The sequence below is a fragment of the Gymnogyps californianus genome, chromosome 2 (assembly GCF_018139145.2).
Source record: "Gymnogyps californianus isolate 813 chromosome 2, ASM1813914v2, whole genome shotgun sequence".
NCBI classification, from domain to species: domain Eukaryota; kingdom Metazoa; phylum Chordata; class Aves; order Accipitriformes; family Cathartidae; genus Gymnogyps; species Gymnogyps californianus.
The window spans coordinates 160,646,531-160,660,968 of NC_059472.1; the positions used below are offsets into that span (position 1 = coordinate 160,646,531).

Below are 14,438 nucleotides of genomic sequence, written 5' to 3' on the forward strand. Positions count from 1 at the left end.
GCAGACTAGTGAGCCATGCAGTCTGTTACTGACTCTGTTTTGTTTTGTATATTCACACTGTAAAGAAACATGCAAGAAACTATAGTATCTAGGTACAGAATAACCTCAGACCAAAAGTTTCTCTCTATTCCCAGTGAGTACTAAAAGGCTGGCTGGCTCTGTCTTCAGAGTTTACATGCTTTTCAAAACTTTGATTATTGTTTTTCTTTACTATTAGGACGTTCTTGTTATCTATGTTACTGTTTAGTTTTTTATTCTCAGTCCCGATATGCTTTTGGTTTCAGTGCTTCTCGCAAGAAACGGCAGAGTCCCTGTATCTATTTGTGTGCAATATCTGATTTGTTTTTTTTTTAAATCTCATTATATAAAAGTGGGAAACAGTCCTACACATGTCTCTGCTAGGCCACCAGGGAGCAAAAAGATATTTCTGGTTCTAAGTTTTTCCTTTGTTTTAGGGAAGAATAAGAAGTCAAAGCAAATTTATTAGGTGTCTTGAGTGTGTGGAATAAAATGGAGGAGAAATACATGGCTCTTCTGCAGATTTCATTTTTCTCTGGAGAGGAATGCAAGCCCAAGAGCCTACGCCAAACTTCTGGAGCTCTGAGTGCATTTAGTACTAGGAGAAAAGGGTCTGTTTCTGCTAACATGGGTGTTGCCTATGCATTTGTGACTGGATTTTTTAGGCAATAATCTTTGCCATGTTACCAGTAGTACTTCACAAGAGGGATGTGAAATACCAAGAAAATAAAATGCACTATGCCAAAGCACCACTCACCCTGTGCACCTTATTCCTTTCCACCCTGCCTGCTGCATTGTCTCTGCCATCTCTTTCCATAGCCCCCCACCTCTGACTCAGTCTAGCCAGGAACTTCTGTGCATCTGGATCTCCACCTCTGCTCCAAGAAGCTGCATTTTCTGCCTGCTGAAGAGCCATAGGTAGTTTGGGAGATGCTGCGGTTGCTGCAGGATTTTACAGGATCCGTCTGGTGCTTTTGAAACACCTTCCGACCACCAGATAACTCTGACTACACCAGTACTTACAGCAATTTCCCCCATTTTATGGTGGTGAAGCTAAGGTGGAAAAAGTGCCTGACTTGTTCGCACTTAAGCATTATTGACAGAGGAAGGCTAATGCTTTTTCCTAATTGCCTCCCTAAGCCCTGAACCTTTCTTCATGAGTATTGCCTTAGTTCTATCTTGGATGGAACATCATTAGTAGTGGGCCATAATTTTTCATGTTCATTAATCTCTTGGCTTCTTTGCTATGCAGTTTGTCACCTAGGTAGTGGTAGTTATTCAGATACAAGCCTGCAAATGCCTGATATTGCACTGAAGTCGACATGAGATTTATTGTTCACCCAGTTGGAAGCAATTCAAGATTTGGTAATGAGATATAACACCTTCCATCCCTCCCCTCCATCCCCAAAATATGATCCTTCTGTTCTATTCTGCATTGTTCTAGCATTCCTGAAATGGACTGTTGGGCCCAGGATCTTTCAGGTTGTGCTCACATTTTTGGTGGTTTTCTGTTATCTGGCAGAGTTTAAATATGACTGTGCTATAAGAAAGAACATTTTTCTCATTCTCCTCATTTGACAGTGGAATCTGCATTTGAAAAGATCCATTTAGACTGTTTTTTTTTTCTCTTTCATAACGTTTTCTTGGCTGTTGTTTTGAAGCATCGTTCCTATTATTTCAGTGGCGCCTGTCAGTGTAGCTGTAGTTGTCAAGGGAGCTTTCACCAGACAGTAATTTTTATTTTGTTCATCCTCTTCTTTGTGTTGCTGTGAGATCATGTTTATTGCTGAGACATGTAATTCTTGCTCATTGAGATCTTCAAATTAGGAACAAGAGAAGGACTAACAAGGTCTGAGTAGGAGTGGAGAGAGGAGTCAATTCTGAAAGAGAAAGCAGTGGGACAGAAAGGTACTGTTGTGATGCAGGCTATCCTAAAATATATTTATTAGTCACGTAGAAATGCTGACTGAAAAATAAATGACAAATGTTGTGCAAAAAAAAAAGGTGAATAATGCAAAATGCACTACAATTAGGTTAGAGGATTGTGGAATAATAGGCATGTCTGAAAAGAAAGTTGTATGCTCTTCTTCCCTCTCCCACATATTTTTATTTTTTGGGTTTGCCTGTGACAGTGGGAAAAAATGGATCAATTTCAGAAAGCTGGTTTTGTGTCTTGCAACACTCCTGGGCATTTCTCAGGTACATCTTTCTCAAGCAAGAACAAAACATGATACAAAAAGTCTGGAAACTCTCTATTTTCACCTTCTTTCTGTACTCAGTCTCCTTCAGCACAAGTGGGTGGTCCCCAACCCTTGCTCTGGGAATAGTGGTAGACCACTAAGTTCCTGCCAGTTGGGTTTCCTAGCTGCTCTCAACTTGTCGTTCAGTAGCCAAGAGTAAAGTGGGGTCTGCTGTCTTCTGCTAGCATGGCAGCGAAGTATTTGCTAAATTGCCGGACTGATTGAACAACTTTTTGTTTTGTTTGTTTGTTGTTGTCTTTGCAAATACACAACTGACCAACAAACTAGTAATTTAGATGGACCATAATATAATTGCAGGAGCCTTTGTAAAGTAGACATCATATCAATCTCCGTCTTTCCCAGCAGCACGTTGTGAAGTCTTGAAATTAGAGATGCCTAAATGGATATTTCTGGTCCAAATATCTTTGAAAGCTGCTACTGATTTGAATAGAAACCTTTGCTCTCTAGATGCATCACATCTGTAATATGAAGACATTAGCATTATAAAATTCCTTTTTAAGCCATTAGAAGTTAATGCTTGCACATTGCTTTGAACATTTTAAAAACTCTATTCTAAGACAGGACACAATTGTCTGCTGAGTAGGAGCTCACAGCAGTGAGATCAGTATGTTCTTTTATCATCTTGCAAAATTGATCTGTTCTAATGTTAACGTTACCATTGTAAGCCCGTGTTGCTGCAAAAAAAAAGGAGAAATTCTGCTCTTGCCTGCTTTGAATTTCATCTGGGATAATTCAGTCAGTGCCAGCAAAGTTATGTTGTATTTACACTAGCGCAGCTGAGGGCAGAACCTGTCTCAAGAGCTTCACCGTGGCAAGTGCCAAGCACCTGCTGCTCCCAGCAGGTGGAAATCGCAGAACCTTGGCACTTCCTTGGACTTTTCCCAAATACATCACAAGGTGACTTTTTATTCAAAAGAACAAAGAGATTTTTTCACAATAGGGACAAAAATAACATCTGCAAATGAATATAAAAACATCTTTCAGTTCAGTGAAGTGGCTGTTGCCTCTGGTACTTCAGCCCTGACAGCAGAGTTGATGCAGTAGAAGGACGCTCTTGGAGATCATGATCCTTTATTTTCAATGATGGCACACAAACAAACATCTCTGCACACTTTCTCCCATTTCTTTGTCAACCTCTATGATTTTGAACAGACTCCTCAATGTGCAAATTTATTGCTGTTTCCAGGCCTGTTGTTATGTCGGGATGCCAGGCTGAAACATCAGATGGCTTAAATATTTCTAACCCGATAGATGACAATGATGTTCTGACAGCTAGTGTTGGCTCGGGCTCTGCCCCTCCATCTTGCTTTCCACACTTGCAAAGTCATTAATGGCTGCATGCCTAATAAATCACTGTGAAATGATTTTGTTCTGTCACAGTTTTTGCAGGGTGCTTGTTGTGTCCCAGTAATTGCTGGGTGGGCTGATGAGAACAGCACTTCAGTCTAGGGATCGCTTTAGGAAGCTGCAGACGAGGAATAAGCTGGTCAATTCTTTCAAAGGAGATGAGGGAATCAGCTTCCAATGTGATCTAGGAATGAAAAAAATGCTGGTTTTCTTGGGAAAAGGAGGTGGGGGGAGAGGGAGACAGAGGAGAGAGAAATGTTTCCCTAAAATTAAATCTGCAACTGTCCTCCCCCTTGCTCTCATAGGTCAGACTCTGAGTTGTCCTGAGCCCCTGTGGCCTTGAAGTTTAAATTTGGATTCCTCCCTAAAGGGCTGATATATTAAGGATCTGAAAGGGCAAGAGGTATTTGCTCAGAAGTGTTGAGATTGCACTTTGAATCTATCTGAAGGAAAAAAGAAAGGATTCATGTTTGCAGTCATAATAGCTGCCACTGTAATTAAGGAAGCTCTTAGTCTTTTTGGTTTTAAAGCATAACACAAACTGATCATCAGCTTATTGAAAAGTACTGCTTCTTTAAAACATCACTTTTTCTGGTCGGAGATTCTGCTCCTAAATGATCTCATCCAACCTCCTTTATTTATACCTGTGAGCCTGTGAGGACTGTGGGCTCAGAGGAATGGGAATTTCCTTGGAGGAGTAAGTCATTAATGTGGAAGGAACCTCACAGAAATGTGGATGGTGAGACTTTTGGTCTCAGGGAAGCTTACTCACACTGTGCTTGTATTGGGAATCACTGAAACAGAAGAAAATGTCATGCACCTAGAGGGATCAGGAGTGAAGTGGAAAGTAGGTTCCAGTGCTTGTTCACAGACATGCAAGGTTCAACTTATGCCCAATTTCACCTGGGCACCACATTGGATTCAAAGGAGCTGCTCAGATGTGACCGAAAGCAGAATTTGGTGCTGAAGACAGGATTCAACAACCATTTTGTTGATGATGTATGGAAAGTCATGGAAGTAGGTTGGTGTGCCTGTGTGCTGGCTTGGCAGGGCTAATGGGAGTAGAAAGGAGCCAAAACTGTGTCAGCATGGCTGTTGGTAGACCAAATTGTGGACATTCATGTTGAGTGAAGTACCACATATAATTCTCATCCCTTTGAAGAAGAGCTGAATTTATATCAAAAGGCATTCCATGCATAGGGAATAATGAAAGAGCAGAGTTGGTTACAAGAGAAATGAAGCATCAAGGAAGACATCAGCAGCAGACGGGAGATGTCACAGAATATGTCTGTCTGGCACAGAAATAGCCCCTTTGTGGGCTACATTACCCCAGACTGATCATCAGGCTTTCACAATTAGCCTGCTTCCAGGGTCTGATCTGGTTGCAGAGGACTGCTGTCTCAATTTTCTACTATTGTTTGCACTGTAGACACACTGGAAAAAGTGTTATGGCCTAACAAATAGGGAGAGTTATGCATGTCTTCAAAGACAAAAAGAAAAAGCAGCTTGAATGTATCTTGAATGGAGTATGTTTTTTCTCCTGGAAAGGAGAGCTTATGTATACACATGAATATAAGATGCCATCAATAAATATATTATTGGTGCTTTGTTGATATAGTGCTATTCTACTACTGAACTATTTCTAGTACTAGCAGTGAGTTGAAACAGTGATGTATATGACAATTTCTGCTGCAGAATGATTTTTGTATTTATTCTTTAGGTAGTTGTAGAAACTGGAATATAATGCTTCAGTTTAGTGTTTGCATCTGTAATACTGTCTCTTTTAAATTGCTTGCATATAACTACATATGAAATCTTTAAAGCATGAAAGCATTATTTACACAGTAGAGAACCAAAACGTAACATGGTACTTCAGTATTTGACATTGAGGATTCATAGAATGGTATATAGCATCCTTTAAATTTTCATATAATTTAGCATGACAGTAAATTACGTTATGTAAGCGTGACTTAGTGGCATGCACAGCAAATGCATTGCAGTATGTGTTTCATGGTTGTCATTTATATCATACACCGTGATTGTTCAGACCTTATTGTCATTATTGCAAAGGGTGCCTGTGACCTTCTGCTCCAAAAACAGAACCTATGTCATAAGCTGAAGACTTAATCTATTTTTGCAAGCAGGGTGATAGAGCTATATGCCTTTTTAAGCTGCTGTAGAACACATTCATAGATCTGGTGTTTCATTAGGAGGAAGTGTGTGCATTATAAGCATTATCTGCCATGTTATGAAGCCTTTATCATCATTTATTCACAACAGGCATTGTGCAATTTTCAGTCATCTTTTCATGTTGGTAATACTGCTGGAACAATGAAAATAAGAAAATACTCTGCTTCTGCAAGCTGAAGAAAGAAAAGCTATCTGAGTGGTCAGAGTGCTGGCTTACAGCACTACAAAACACAGGATTTTCCTGCTCAGTTGTAGACTTAGTAGTGGTCTTTTATGAATGACTGAAGTTCGGATCTGGTTTGTGGAAGCTATGTGCCTGTTGATTCCTTTAGAAAAATTTGGAAACATGTTTTCTGTGGAATTACAGAAATCAATACTTGGTGAGCTAGATTAGGGGTAAATTTGAATCCTAGCATGAAGAAACATTTCAGTGAAGACAAGCTCTCCATAGAAAAGGTATAGTTGTAAGAATGTGATGGACTAAACAGGTGCCATTAGCATTGCCTATAGCCTGTCTAGTGGAAGGAATGGATTGTTACCTGCATGCCACTTATTTTGAATGGACTCTACATGGAAATCGGGAAAGACACTTGGAATTATGCACAGAATCCTGAAGTGTATGACGATGACTCTATTTTTGCTACCTAGCCATAATCCTTGACAAGTTTCCACAGATTCAGGACTGTTCTATGCCTTTAAATAGTTGTGCATTTAATATGTTTGCTAAGCCTGTGTTGTCTTGCTTTTGGTGATGTGGCCTTTAAAAGGTGTAACTGCTAACAAGTGTTTTTACAGAGTCATGGAATAGTTGAGGTTGGAAGAGACCTCTGGAGATTGTCTAGTCCAATCCTCCTGCTGACCCTGCAGTCAGCTAGAGCAGGTTGCTCAGGACTGTGTCCCATCAGATTTTGAATATCTCCAAGGATGGAGATTGCACAACTTCATTGCTCTGAAGAAATGCATTTGGGCAAGTGAAAGCTCCTTGAGACTAAATATTGTTCAGCCACTACACAGGCACATTGAATCTAACTCCACAGTTGGTTGGATCTTGTCCCAAAAGCATAGTGTCCATCTGGGCAGTGACATTGGATTTGGCCCTGTAGTGTAGAGCCTTCTGGGAAAAGCATGCTCTGTGATGGGAGTTGAAAGTGGAGGCACAATAGTCCCAACAAGGCTTGTGGAAGAAAGGGACAGTGAAGAAGAGATAAAAAAAGGTGCTTAGTCAGCGTTATCACAATATGTATGGGAGTTTGCCAGCTTCTCAGTAGAGCGTTGCATATTCTGGAATGTGGTTTTCATCATGCGTTGTCATTCCTTTTGCATAAATTAATTAGAGGGGGATTTGCTGTGACTGAGTATTAATCATGGCTTCTGTGTTGGAAGTGTGATCTAAACCAAGAGGCATGAGGAAAGACAGTTCAGGGATAAAAGCACTAAATCATCACCTAGCTGTCTGAATCTCTATCTGCTGTATTGCCTGAGGTTGGGCAGAGGAGAGTCCTTGATGTAAGCTTTGCATTGCTGAATGGCTGGAGCTTGAGGTCCGCAAAGAATAAACTTTTAAAGTATCAGCGTGCCACATTGAAACACTGAAACATCTTATGGGATGTTCTTTCCATCCATGACTGAATGCTGTTGAGCTAGATGTCTATGCATGCATAAGGATACATATGTTAGTAAAGACAAACTCTCTGAAGAGTTTAAAGCCTTGATAGACATTATAGACTGGAGGCAGGTGAGAGGAAACGACGTTGTCCCTGCAGTACTGATACTCAAGTAGATGGTTGGAGTTTAAACAGCTTGCCCCATGTCGTACAGGAGTGTGACAGTTGGACTCATAAAGTCTTGAGACTTAGTTCACTTATCTTAACTGTAAGCCCAACCTTCTTCCTGTGGTATTTGTCCCATAAGGATCCGTGCACAAGCTCAACCTAAGTCAGCAGTGATGGAAAGTATTTTTCCTTTTGCTTTTTGAAAATATGTGTGAAGTAAAAGGATTCCAGTCTAATGTCTACAGACAGTTGTGCTGTGTCCTAAAATAACATTGTTAGGACTGTTTTGGCAGTCTGATCAGGAAGACCAAGGACTGAGGATATTAGATAAATTAGAGGAGACTATATTAACTTCCAGCATCAAAAGTGGTACTTCAATGAGCGTGCCTAATTATCACACCCTCCATGTGGTTCATGTGGTTGTTGAAAGTTGTGAAATGTTACTCTCTTTTTTTCGGAATAGCTGGTAGCACATCAGTTGTAGAGTTCTTGAAACAAGGCATCTGCAGCCATTTAGCATGTAGTCATCTATAAACTCAAGCAGATGGGGTTTGGGACATCCAAACCAGCACTTTACCAGCCACCTTCAACCTACAGCACCCTCCAAAGAGTTTGCAGGCATCCTGTCTCCATTCCTGCACTCCACTGACTTGTCCTCCAGTTCCTGGAGCTGGGCATTCCCCAACACTGCGGCCAGCTAGTGCAGGAGAGAATACCAGCATGGTCTCAACACTATTCGTCTTGGATACTCCTTCCACTAATGCTAGATCAACTCTACATTTTTAGGGGAAAATGGAGAGCTTCTGCTGTCTGAAAAGTTGAGCCAACATTATTCATAAACATAAGATTTATAGCTTGAAATGAATGGGAGGCAGAAGATGTTATTCAGCTGTTTTCTTTGCCCTTTTATTTAGCTAGTTGATGTTAAAGGTAAATACTAATTTAATAGACTTCTTTTAGTTGGGTGATGATTAATTATACATTTTCCGTATATTTTTTATGTTTTTGAGAATGACTGTACACGCTCTAAACTATGCAGATGCAGGAGGGTACATGCCAGCATTTTTCTTTATAAAATAATACCAGTAATTCAAAAACTGCAATTACTTCAATTCTTTTTTCTGTATTGTGTACTTAGAGTTCTGGCTCCTGTCACTGTGGCAGACCTGTGGAGGCATCATCAGTTGGCATGCAAAAGTTGCTGTTACATGAACTCTTCTGATTTTCAGCTGTAAAACACTGAAGTCAGTAAAAGAGGAAACATGCCTTACTTAACCATGTACAATAGTGGGCTAGTCTCCATTACTTCATAGGCCAAAAATGTTTTTCACCCAGTATTCATCAGCTGTCCTGGTGGACCTCAACCAATAGTTACCAAGGCAAAGCAAGCTGCTGTACACCAGTTGGCTGTATTAACAGACTATGTGCATCCTCTATCCCACCGCAATGCTGAATAAAACATATTGCCTTACAATGCCTTCTTAGTTAGCCAACATGTTTTATTTTCATGGTGTACATTGTGAGATAAAACAAGTGAGTGGTAACTTGGTAAGCCTTGGTAACTCATTCACTTTTGATGTCCATCTGTCTATAATCTGAGATCCAAAAATCCGAGAACAACAGATGACTCAAGTTTACTTGAAATGCCATTCACAAGATTAGTCCTTGAGAAAAAAAAGGGTGCTAAGAAGCCTAGTAATTCAGAGAGATGGGATTTTCAAACGAATTTAGGCACGTTAGGTCCCTTTGCAGTATTTGAAGATCCTACTAGTCCAATTGCATCAGGATGTCCTTAAATACGTTTGAAAATTGAGCTTTACATCTTTCAAGCTTTCAAGATGCCATTCTTCTCCCTCTGCTATTTATACCTGTATTACAAAACAGAAGCTGATTTTCCTATCTTTCTACTCCCAATAACATTCTCTTGCACCTGATAGCTAAAATGGAAAAAAAAAAACCAAAAGACCCAAGTCAGAAGCTTGTTTTTTATGGAACAGAGATTGAAAGTAATACTAGGAAGTAATTTGGAAAGAGATAAATAGCAGCTGTTCTCTTGATGATAAAGACTGAAACTAATACTGATACTTAGTGCAGCACAATCTGTTGTGATGCACGATAAAGTCTATGTACGACCTTATGTTTGACTGACAGTGACCAAGTATTACATACGATAAAGACTTCAGAAAGAAATTCCTTTTCTGTTCCCTTCAACTTTTCAATGTAACTTGAGAAAGAGCTGCAATCATGTAAAATTTGAGAGGATTTTTTATTTATATATTTTTTGCCTGTGTAAACTTTTAAAGTTTTATGAACTACTGTAGGCATTTAATGTGTTGAGACTCACTGTGGACAGTTATTTCAAATCTACTTTCAAATATAAATGTTTTAAAAGGAAAAATATATTTCACTGCCATAATCTGCATATACTTTTTGTCAGCATGTTTATGAAGCAGAGGTATTTGGGTTTAAAGGAGTTCTGCAAGTCAGTGTCAATATTGCTTCATGGGCTGCTGCTTGTTGAGGTCACTGGAGAGAGACAGGAGGACACAGGGGAGGTCCTCAGGTTGTGAGAAGCTGATGGGGTAACCAACTTAGTCTTTGAAATTTCTCTGTACATATCAGTTGTAAAACAAGCTTTTAGCCTTGACTGTATTTGGGTTGAAGTAACTGAGGAAGAGGCACACACGTAAAAGTGAAGGCTGGTAATATCACTGGCAGTGATCAGTATATGCACTTTAATGGATGAGAGTTGGAATACACAAGATGAACATCTGGGGACATATGTCTGTGGACCACCTTCTCTTGGAGGAACGGTAAAATCTAATTTCTCGGGACTTCAGCAACAAAATGCGAGGAAATATTAAGTATACACTCTAAGGAAACATCCATTTTCAGAGAAGATATTTCTAAGAGTTCATTTCCGGAGAGCAATAGGTACCTTTGATTATGCTTTATGGTCTTGAATGTTCTGTGCACTTGACTGGGTTAATTTAAAAAACATGTAAGGACACAAGTGCAGAGCCTGTGTGTGTGAAGGGAAGCTGCCCTGTGTGCAGCTGTTTACTATCAACTGAATACATTCAGTGTGTATGTACAAGCTGGCAAATTGCTCATGTTGCAGAGAAATGAACTGTGATGGAAAATGCAATAGATATTTAATTATTTCAGAAAAAACCACAGTATGAATATGCTTCTGCCTGATGTTAAAACATCTGGATTTAATTTCTAGCTGTACTAAGATTATTTTCAATTTTGTATCCTGTGTTTTAATGTCACAAAACAAATAGAACAACGAGTTGACTTTGTATCTTGACCTTTAGGCTGTTTTTATTTCTGGTGGGGTTTGGGTTTTTTTGGTTTACAAGACTAAGTAATTTAATGTCCAGTCACCTGGGGCATTGTGCTAAGAGATTAACACATACTAATTTGAGTCCTACTGTCCCAGATAGTTGTAACCAGGACTAATTTTCTTCCTTGTCTCTGTCTGCTTCCCTGCATACGGCCATTGCTGTAGAAGGCCTCCGAGTCATGTCATGTCAAATAATGCATGGTCTTCAGAGCTCACTGGGGGAGAGAAAAGTCTGGGAACAATGTGAACAAGCACAGCCAGGCACTTCCACTAATTGTTGATGTGGACGATGGAATACAAAAGCAGAAGGAGGGAGGGGGGAATGGAAATGTGTCTTGGTGTAGAAACGACTGTATAAAAACAAATATGCCTGGGCTTGCTCATTGGGAATGTACATGTTGCACAGGAGAACTCCCACAACAGGAATCCTCTGCTTTAATCTGCCCCTGCCAGATAATTTTAGAAGGTTTCTTTTTTTATTTATTTACCTCTAGAGGCTTTCTTGGCTATTTTTGGGGATGTGGACTTCAGCAACAATGAATTGTAACAGGTACTGGCAATTTACTGCTGAGCTAGCTTGAAATTATCTCTTAATTTTTGGTTCTAGTTATTTGGTATTGCCTAAATATTGGGAATGGGAAATTCAAAGGAATTAATTAATAATGTAACATGATAGTGGCATTTCAAAATATGTTCTGCTGAAGTGGAGTTAAATATCTAAGTGACTCTCATACTGTGTCCTCTAACCCAAAGCAGGCTGAAGTGCTTTGCAGATCAATTATATAGAATAAATAAAATAGAATATTCTATTTGACATAAAATGACATATTTGGGGTTTTTTATTCATAATGAAAAACAGAATTTCCTCTCAAGAACTGTTGTGCTGAAATATCTACACTGTATTTTGCTTAAACTCTGAAAAAAATCAGGTAAAGACAGTAATGAAGGTATGACCATTTGGTAGGAGGAGCCTGAAAATGGAACATTTATCCTATAGGATGGGAGCTATCCAAAATTATGAGCAATTGAAAATGAAGTTAGTAAAGTTAGTGAGATTCATAAAGTAAAATGAGTAGATTTATACTTTATTACACAGTGGAACTTTAGCTACACAGGGAAGCTACCAGCCCATGCTGGGATTCATCATCCTCTGGAGATGAACAGGCTCTTTACATCAAGGAAAAAAAAACCACAAGTGATAAACAGGGCACTTGCATGTTCATCTATGCCTGAAAGATCATCATCCTTATGCTGAAAAGTAGATACTTCTGCAGTGAAATGCAACAGCTGCAATTAGTAATCGGCACGATGCAACACAATTGGTAAAAATCCAAATGCTTAATTTATCCATTTACTAAAGGAATCACAAATGTCTAACTGAACCGAGAACTATTATGGAGGCAAGAGGAAAGGGAATAGCCAGCAGAAACACCAATTTGTTGATTATATAATGGACCTGTCATTAGTAACTTGATTATGCCAATGCAACTGCTTTTTCTCCGAGACAGATACTTGTTCCTACCAGGGGTGATTGATCTTGAAAAGCAGCAGTCTGATTATGCCAGAGTGTGTTTTAAATGGAAAATGATAATAGAGTTAAGGAAGATGGAAAACTATTTACTGGTAGAGATATGATTGCTGATAGCATAGCTCACAGAAAAGTGAGAATGCAGAAAGATAGGATGGTTTATCCAAGGAGTTAGATTTATCCCTTTTTAGTTAAAATTAGGTAAATTCAGTCCTGTGAAAGTTATCATGAGGACAGACCTGAAGTTTGATTGTGGCTCAGAGCGCAAATCAAGTTCATCATATAAAATTCCTCACAACGGTCCATGGTGGCACTTCTATTTTGACAGACAGTATTGGCCTTCCAGCAATTACCACTGAAGATATTTATCATTGTAGTGTGGAAATCCAACTTCCTGGCACTGGGCTGGGAACTTAATTTCACAGCGGTCTCCTAAACATCTTTGCTGACTAAGACTGATTTCGAGCATGTTGCCAAAAGATCTTAGTTTCTCGGTCTTCTTTCCAGTCTTCCAGTTTTCACATCAGATTTCTCTTTATTATGTGTTCCTATTTTTGTAATCCTGTGATTTCCGAAAGCCACTGTAACCTCCACACAAGTAATATTCCCTTAGCAGTATCCCCCCAGCCAAAAGCACTAGCTGCTATCTCTAGATACAGTTTCTAAAACCCACCACAATCACAAAATACAAAGACCACAAAAATCAGTCTCACAGAGCTCTGTGTTGGGTCTTTATGGAAAGGATTTTTAGTTTTGTTTACATCCCTGAGACGTGGGCAAACTTTAGAGATGAATATCAGGTTTTTCAGAAATTTTGATGACTTTGGCTGCCCAAGGGTGGGATACTTAATGCTAATGAGAGCCTCAAGGCTCCTACTGTTTCATGAAGGATACCCACAATTAGCATTTTAGGAGATTTAAATAATAGTTTTTTGGCTTAAGTGACCTGTTCAGCACAGAGTAGGGAGTGTCTGAACCTGCTGGAAGAAGATTTCCAGCTGTATGAGCTGCTCACCACTAGATATGCTGGGTGCGATTCTGGTGTTCCTTGCCTTAGCGGGAATATTTTCCCTGTCATCACTGAAACTCCTGTCATCAGTGGGGCTGGAGCTGCAGGCACTATTTCTGTACAAGATGAAAATGTTAAGATTTTGTTATGGCTCTCTGCACGTTAGAGGGATGAGAGAAGGAACCACCTAAAGCTTGTGAGTGTATAAAGTATAAATGAGCAAAGTATGGTGTACTGGTAAATACTTTGTCAATGGATACCAAAATATCAGGGTTTTTTTTTCAATTTTGCAATAATTCAATTTGACAAACATCTAAGTTTCTTCTGGATATTCTGCTGAGAGCTTTCTCTCCTTGCAGACAACTTTTACAGCAGTGCTTACCACAAATCTTACCACATTTAACAGGACTGTGCAAAATGCCTGATATAAGAGATCTGCGATGGAGATGGGAGGGTGAAACCAGGGTAGAGTGGTAATATATGGCTAATGCTATGATTCACCCTCTCTGCTATTCTGATTGTGTTATAACTGTAATTCTGTAGCTGTGGTTTCTTCCAGCGGTCTAAATGGGGAGGCAGGTAAGAGGTTGAACTCACTGTGAGCCAGAAAACCTAAAATATCTCTGTGAGTATTGGCAAGGTGCCCAGACCAGAATAAATGCGTTCAGCCTTTCTCTTTCACATCCCCCTTGTAGAGACAAAATACAAAAAGGCCAAACAGAATTCTGACAGACTGTATTTTGTTTAAATAGAGGCCTGGTAACTGTATGAGATCAAGAGAGTTATAAGGCTAAGTCCTGTACTTTATATGGATTTATAACAGTCGTTTAAATAAAGTATGCCTTTGTGCACAGGCTGAGGATTTGTAGGTTCAAACTGTTTTATGTACGTTTGCATAATATATGAAGGGTTTTATGTGTAGTACATATGCTTGGCTAGATTTTTTTTGTTGGAATCATCATGT

General features: G+C 39.5%; 1 protein-coding gene across 1 annotated transcript in view; it reads left to right on the forward strand.

Moving 5' to 3' along the window:
* PRKAG2 (protein kinase AMP-activated non-catalytic subunit gamma 2) overlaps positions 1 to 14,438 on the forward strand; it is a 231,013-nt gene that overhangs the window by 789 nt on the left and 215,786 nt on the right. The window lies entirely within an intron of this gene.